General features: G+C 38.4%; 1 pseudogene; it reads left to right on the top strand.

The window, feature by feature from the left end:
• The first annotated feature begins 5189 nt into the window (after positions 1-5189).
• LOC114628150 lies at positions 5190-5398 on the top strand (annotated as a pseudogene).
• The last annotated feature ends 2353 nt before the right edge of the window (positions 5399-7751 follow it).

Here is a 7751-nt window from a genome sequence, read left to right on the forward strand (position 1 = left end):
GCAACCATGGGTTCTTGACAAGATTTACAATGCATTTCTTCCTGGGGAATAGACCTTAAACCAACGAGAAAGCAACTGGATCTTGTTTTAATTTCTTTTTTTCTTTTCTTTCTTTCTTTTTCTTTTTTTTTCTTTTTTTCTTTTTTGGTTTTTCGAGACAGGGTTTCTCTGTGTAGCCCTGGGTATCCTGGAACTCACTAGGTAGACCAGGCTGGCCTCGAATTCAGAAATCCGCCTGCCTCTGACTCCCAAGTGCTGGGATTAAAGGCATGCGCCACCACCGCCTGGCTTGTTTTAATTTCTATAAATATTCTTAGGTTGGTTTGAGAATGGAGTTGAATCACTGCAAGCATTTTGAATCTTCCAGGTCTTATTTTGAAACTTTTAAGTAAGATTAGAACAGTGTTCTACCTAGTTCTAATTTTATGCCACTACTGCAACAGAACCAGATTAATCTATACCATGTTCTTTTGATGTATAGCTGAGTTTGGAAGACACCTGCTGAATTTCCAGGACTTTGTGTTCTCCAACCAATTAGGTCAGGAACACATGAATAGTGAGAAAAATAGAGACACTTTATCAAGGAAGAAAAAAGATACTCAGGGTGGAAATGAGATAGGATGAACAAAAGAGAGATACTCCAAATTCCCATGCCACGTGGGTTTTTATAGGTGACCTTTTATAGGTTATTTTCATAGCACCCATGTCCTTCCATATTTGTGTCATGATACTTTGTTTCTTGTCTGTTACCTGTACCTCAGATTGGGAAGGATTTCTGGTCCTTTTCTGCCAACTGGCTTCTTTCGTTTGTTAGTCCTGATGCCTTCATTTCCACATCATCCTTTTCCTGCTATGAATTCCTGCTCCTCACTAGCATGGTCCTAGAAATCTTTCCAGGCAGCTGAAGGGTTTTTTTGATTAGTCTTTTATAGCTTCTTCTATGTTGATAAGAGGTATAATTTCTGCCTAAGAAGGGTCATAAGTCTTTCTTCCTATTTTCACCTATTGATTAGAAGAGGAGACTCCAGATTTCCTATAGTTTTGGATGCAATACTTGTCTCATAAGCATCTTAATTTGAAACTTTCACATATCCCAGAAAACAAAAATTCAAGATAAAGAAAAAAATGAAAGGTTTAAGCAATAGAATTATATCAACCAGTAACCCCAGAAAATCCAAGAGCCGGGAAAGCCACAGCGTGCTTATTCCAGGAGAGTCATCTTTAAAAAGCATGTTTCAAGGGTATGATTCCTCAGATTGTTAACAACAAAACAAAACAAAACAAAAACATACTAATGACTATGTATGTCGGAAAATACAAGAGGACAACTTTAAGGAGGAATCCAATGGTAGGATAGATTAAAAGAAAGGTCCTATGAGGCTGTAGCCACTGAATACCAGTACTACCAAAGAAAAGCAATTAGAACTAAACCATGAAGGAAAGTTACAACTACTGATATATTTAGAAATGGAACTTATCTTTCTATTCTAGCTGATGTGGCTGTGATTGTTCTACTTGGCATGTCAATTGCCCATACTCAGGGTTTAATCCACAGGCTTGTAAAATCGTTGTTTGTCCTTTATAAAGTCTAGTCTGGTTCTTTCTGTTCTGTGTTATTACCAGGCAGTTTTTTTGGGCTATAGTTCCTGCAGGGGAACCAAAAAACAAAAACAAAAGCAAAAACAGGTTTTTTTTTTAAGATTTATTTATTTCTTTAATTCATGTGAGTGTTCTATCACAATAGGGCATTAGATTGCGTTTATAGATGGTTGTGAGTCATTGGTTGTGAGATGGTTGCTGGGAGTTAAACTCAGGATCTATGGAAGAGCAGCCACTGCTCTTAACCTCTGAGCCATCTCTCCAGCCCTGCAAAAACAGTTTTTAAAGATTAATTACTGTTTTTAAATGTGTGCATGTACGTGTGTGTGTGTGTGTGTCTGTGTGTGTGTGTCTGTGTGTGTGTGTCTGTGTATCTATGTGCTTGTGAGTGCAAGTAACTGCAAAGGATAAAGGTGTCAGATCTTCTGGAGGACAGATAGTTGTGAGCCACCCAATTCAGATACTGGGGAACCAAACTTAGGTCCTCTAAAAGAGCAATGCCCCCCCCCCTTTTTTAACCTTTAAGGTCAGTTGAGGCTCCTTATGGGTAACTTTTTGCTGGGTGCCTCTGCTTGGCCTTAGGGGAAGGGCACACAGATCAAAAGATTGATGATCTCCAGCCAGCCTTTTCACTCTTTAACTATGATAGGTGCTGGAGTTGATGACTTCTAAAAATCTAAACTTTTTTTTTCTTAATCTGTGACTAAAAGCTGCTGGCTTCTTTTCTTTATAACTCTCTGTGCTACATTTTACTACTTAACACTTTCTTATTGTTCTGTATTTCATTAAGTGCTGGGTGTTAGTAACCTGTTAAACTCCACCTCCACAGTTACTTGGAAGTGGCCAGGTACGCTGCTCCTCTCCACAGTTACTTGGCAACAAGCAGGTAGCCCTGCCCACAATAAAAGGGGCTGCCTGCCCCCTCCTCACTCTCTTGGCCCCTCGACCCCGACCCCGTGCCTGCAGGTTGCCATCTCCCCTACCCCCTTGCCTTCCCCCTCTCTCCACGTGGTAATGGCCGGCCTCTACCCTCTCTACCCTTCTCTTTCTCCTCTCGCTCTCCCACTCTCTTAATAAACCTCCCCTTGTGGAACTGTCTAGTCTGCTGTGATCTGTTACAAGCTGCACGCCGTGAAATCCTTTTACTGGGGACTTAACTCTTTCATATTGTTCTTTGCTAAAAACTTAACTCTTTATTACTGTTCTATGTTTCATTAAATGCTGAAGAAACTTAACTCTTTATCTCTCTATTATGTACTTTATAAATATCTGTGCTTGGTTAGCGCTAGAAAACTCAACTCTTGCCTACTTTATAATTCTCTGCTTGTTAAGACCTAGAAAACTCAACTCTTACTTACTTTATAATTCTCTGTGCTTGATAATTCTGTCTTAACCTAAATTACTCTGAGCCCAGAAGCTGCAGATATCTAGTGAATTAACACTTGTTGCTTGACAGGAGGGGATTAAATAAAGGATTAATTGCTAGGGATTCTCTCTTGCCCAGAAGTTTGGCCTCTCCCTGGCCAGGCAGGAGGGAGATTTAAAGCAATTAGCTTTTATGGAATCAGGAGAAGAGAGTCACTCACAAATGGAAAAACTTTTACAAATGCAAATATGCATAAACACCTATGTTTATACACATATTCATACATACACATTCATGATCACATACTTATTTGTCAGCCCAGCAATCTGTCTCATCAACTTACATACTTACATAAACACACACTCATATATTTATATATGGTATAGATATATTTTGTGGGTGGGGCTAAAGCCCAAGTGCCAGCACAGAAAGAACTCACTCGTTCTGGATGAAAAATAAGATTCAACCTTTATTGCACAGAAAAAGTTAAAAAGTCTACCCTTTTTATTTCTGTTAGTAAAAAAAAGCCCTGCCCTTGTCAATAAGAAGAAACTTGCTTCATGTGACTTGTCAGTTGTATCTTGGATATTTCAAGCTTCTGGGCTAATATCCAATTATCAGTGAGTGAATACCATGTATGTTCATTTGTGATTGGGTTACCTCATTCAGGATGATATTTTCTAGTTCCATCCATTTGCCTAGGAATTTCTCCAATTCATTGTTTTTAATAGCTGAGTAATATTCCATTGTGTAAATGTACCACATTTTCTGTATCCATTCCTTTGTTGAAGGACATCTGAGTTCTTTCCAGCTTCTGGCTATTATAAATAATGCTGCTATGAACATAGTGGAGCATGTGTCCTTGTTATGTGTTGGAGCATCTTCTGGGTATTTGCCCAGGAGTGGTATAGCTGGGTCCATTTTTCTGAGGAACTGCCAGACTGCTTTCCAGAGTGGTTGTACCAGCTTGCAATCCCACCAGCAATGGAGGAGTGTTCCTCTTTCTCCACATCCTCGCCAGCGTCTGCTATCACCTGAGTTGTTTTTTTTTTTTTAATAAATAATTTATTTATTTTTGAACATGAAATGCTTTTTTATAGCATGTTTCACAAGGGGAGGGGGTAAGAGGGGCCAGATGGTGGAAAAGTACAAAATCTTCTTGGCCTGTGCCTTGAAACATGTCATGGTCTATACGGTACACTGCCTTGAATTATGATCTACCTGCTGTTCTTCAGAAGATATGGTACACTGCTTGAGTTATGGTCTCCCTGCTATTCTTAAGATGATATGGTACACTGCTTTGAGTCTATCTGCAGTTGCTAAGCAGGATCTTGCAGTTGCCAAGCTTCAGAGGACATTGTGCAATCACCTGAGTTTTTGATCTTAGCTATTCTGACTGGTGTGAGGTGGAATCTCAGGGTTGTTTTAATTTGCATTTCCCTGATGACTAAGAACCAAAGTGTGGGTGCTTCGGTGCTTCTTAGAAGGAGTAACAAAATACTCATGGGAGCAAATAAGGAGACAAACAGTGGGACAGAAACTGAAGGAAGGGCCATCTGGAGACTGCTTCACCTGGGTATCCATCCCTTTTGCAGTCACCAAAGATAGATGCTGATGTGGATGCCAGGAAGTGCATGCTGACAGGAGGCTGATATAGCTGTCTCCTTAGAGGTCTGCCAGAGTCTAAAATATACAGAGGCAGATGCTCACAGCTAACCATTGAACTGATCATGGGATTCCCAATGGAGGAGTTAGAGTGAAGACTGAAGGAGCTGAAAGGGTTTGTGGCCCCATGAGGAGAGCAACAATACCAACCAACCAGAGCTCCCAGGGTCTAAACCACCAGCCTGGGAGCACTTAGGGAAGGGCCCATGGCCCCAGATGTATACATAGGGGAGAATGACATTGTCAGGCATAGGTGGGTGAGGAAGTCCTTGGTCCAGTGAAGGCTGGACACCCCAGTGTGGGGGAAATTGTGGGTGGGGAGGTGGGAGTGGGAGGTTGGGTGGGGACACATCCTCATAGAAGCAGGAGGGGGGTGGGATAGGGGGTTCCTGGTGGGGGGGATGTGGAAAGCAGATTACATCTGAAATGTAAATAAAATATCCAATAAAAAAAATTTAAAAAAAGAAGAAGAAGAAACTTGCTCTTAAGAAAGAATCTGTCTCAGGATTTGTTGAAGGACATCAGCTGCAGAGTTTGTGATTTGGGTGAAGATTGAAGCATGGCTGGTCCAGAAAGTGTTGGCCAATTCCAGTTCACTGGCATTAAAAAATATTTCAACTCTTATACTCTCACAGGTAGAATGAATTGTGTCCTGGCCACATATGAAGGCATTGCTTTGTTAGTCTTATACTTCAAGTTAAGGCCTAAAAATCTCCAGCTGTGAGAGCAACATACATGAATTTTGAAATGTCTGACATCATCTGTTAAGTCCCGTGCCTGAAGAAGTTGTGAACTCATCATGTAATACTTAATTTGTACAATTATGAACCTGGAAAAAAAAAAGAAAAAAAAACTGTTAAGAAGCCTGCCTGCTCTCTCTGTTCCCTCTGCTCGCTCTGCAGCTCCTTTTTGGTCTCCATCTCTTTTATGCTCTGTTCTGCTATTTTCTGCTATCTGTTCAGCTTCTATTTTGCTTCTACTCTGCTTATTCTCTATTCTCCTACATCCTTAATTCTGTTCTCTTCTTCTATGTTTCTCCCCATCTGCTCAACTCCTCATCTCTCTAATGCTTCTATTCTCCTTCTGCCTCTTTAATGTCATCATTCCTAGGTTATTTTTGTACCTTTTTAGGAAACTAGATTACATGATATTCTAAAAGTTCACAACAAGTTCAAACATAAATTCGAACCACAAATTGAACAAGAAGTTACAACAGAGATGTTTGCATGTGTTTCCATTAAGACTAGTTATCTAACTAGACATTGATTATCTATCACTAGCTCCACAGTTTCATTGAGAGTCTAAAACTATAATTCTTATGTTTAAGCTAACATACTATGTCATAAGGTAGACTAGTATTAAAGTTTTATATAGATAAACCCAGTCAATATTTTGTCTTCTGTCTTTGTATCTACAATAAATTGTTTGTTCCTTTTATGACCATTAGTTAATGGTTTTATGGCCTAAAAGATTATATTCCTAAATTGTAAATCTGTATGCCTGCTTTCCATCTAGTGCAATTAGCTCATGACATTTAAAGACTGGCAAAGTTCTAATTGTAGATTTCATATCACAGAGGGCCTTAATTGCAGCCCTTATTATAAAGGGTCAATAATTATTAGTATAAACTTAGGAATTATTATAGAATCATCATTAGTAATTTAAAAATCCTTTATTTGTATATATCATATCACCTTCATTGATCTGCAGAAAATCTGCCTAATATGGTGGGCTAATGCCCAGGGATTGTTAAATTAATAATGACAGGAAAGGCATATACATAGCAAGAATCAATCCTGAGATTAATCTCTTAGGTCCTTGCCTCCACAGATCATCCATCACAATCTATGAAAAATGGAGGAAAATCACCTGCTAGGCTTGACCTTTTCTAGATGGCTCCTAACAATTTTTAGGGATTTAGGCAAATTCTTAAGACTCCTTTAATTTCCCTCTACCAGTTGTGCCATCTACTGGGGTAAACCAGGATCTTACTAAACATGTAGCTTCCTTTGGAAGCATTGAGAAAATTTCCCTCTGTGATGATCTTTCTCTTTGTAGAATGCACGCTGGTAAGAGTCCAACCTCTGGGATCTCCATGCTTTCACTAATCAAGAGGATAAGTGACTTACCAGAGCTATGGGATGCTTTTACAGGTGTCCCATCATCACGTGAAACCTAGCAGACCTGGAAGAAAAGGCCAAAATAGTAGATTCCTTTTAGCCTCCATGTACAGCTATTGAACATCTAGAAGTTCAGTTCCATCAGTACTGAAGAACAAAATGTGGCTTAAATTTTACCTGCTGTATAACAGATAAATCTTGACAAAGATAGATATTTTTTCTACTTAGAGGCCTGATAAACTCAGGAGAAACTACAAGCATTTATTTGACAAAACATAACAGATCTGTTCTTTAAACAAGTTTTTACAAATCCACACTATTTTTAAGTTGTAACTTTCATAAATCTTCTTGTGACATACTTAAAAATTTTGTTTTTTCCATAATCATACTTTACTTCCATTTTGGAATAATCCTTTATCTTTAGCATAAAAGAATCTTCATAAAAATCCTTTCTCATCTAAAAGTATTTGATTTTCTTATCTTTTCTTTTACCAAAAATATATTTTATATTTAAATTTTACATAATTTTAAATTTAAATTTTAAAAAATTTTTTGAGAATTTCATACATGTGTCTTCTATGCTCTCATTAAATTTTATAATCTTCTTTTATATTATCATATATATATACATATAGGTACATATGTATAAATGTACACACATATACACAAAACCTACTGAATCCTTTTAGTGTTAGTTATACTTACATGTGTTTAGGGCCTACCACTCGGTATCAGACTATCTATAATGAAGCTTGTTCCTAGAGAAAACTGAGTCTCCTCAGTTTTAATGAGAATTTAATGAGAATGTTCCCCCATAGGATATTTGAACACTTGATACTTAATTGGAGATACTTTTAGGGGAGGTTTAAAAGGTGTGGCATTGTTGGAGAAAATATGTCACCAAGAGCAGGCTTTGAGATTAAAAGCCTTGCACCATTTCTAGTTCACTCTCTCTGTTTCAAGAATGCTATCCAAGGTATTAGCTCCCAGCTTTTGCTCCT

The sequence above is a fragment of the Grammomys surdaster genome, unplaced genomic scaffold (assembly GCF_004785775.1).
Source record: "Grammomys surdaster isolate TR1022 unplaced genomic scaffold, NIH_TR_1.0 265, whole genome shotgun sequence".
Classification (NCBI taxonomy): domain Eukaryota; kingdom Metazoa; phylum Chordata; class Mammalia; order Rodentia; family Muridae; genus Grammomys; species Grammomys surdaster.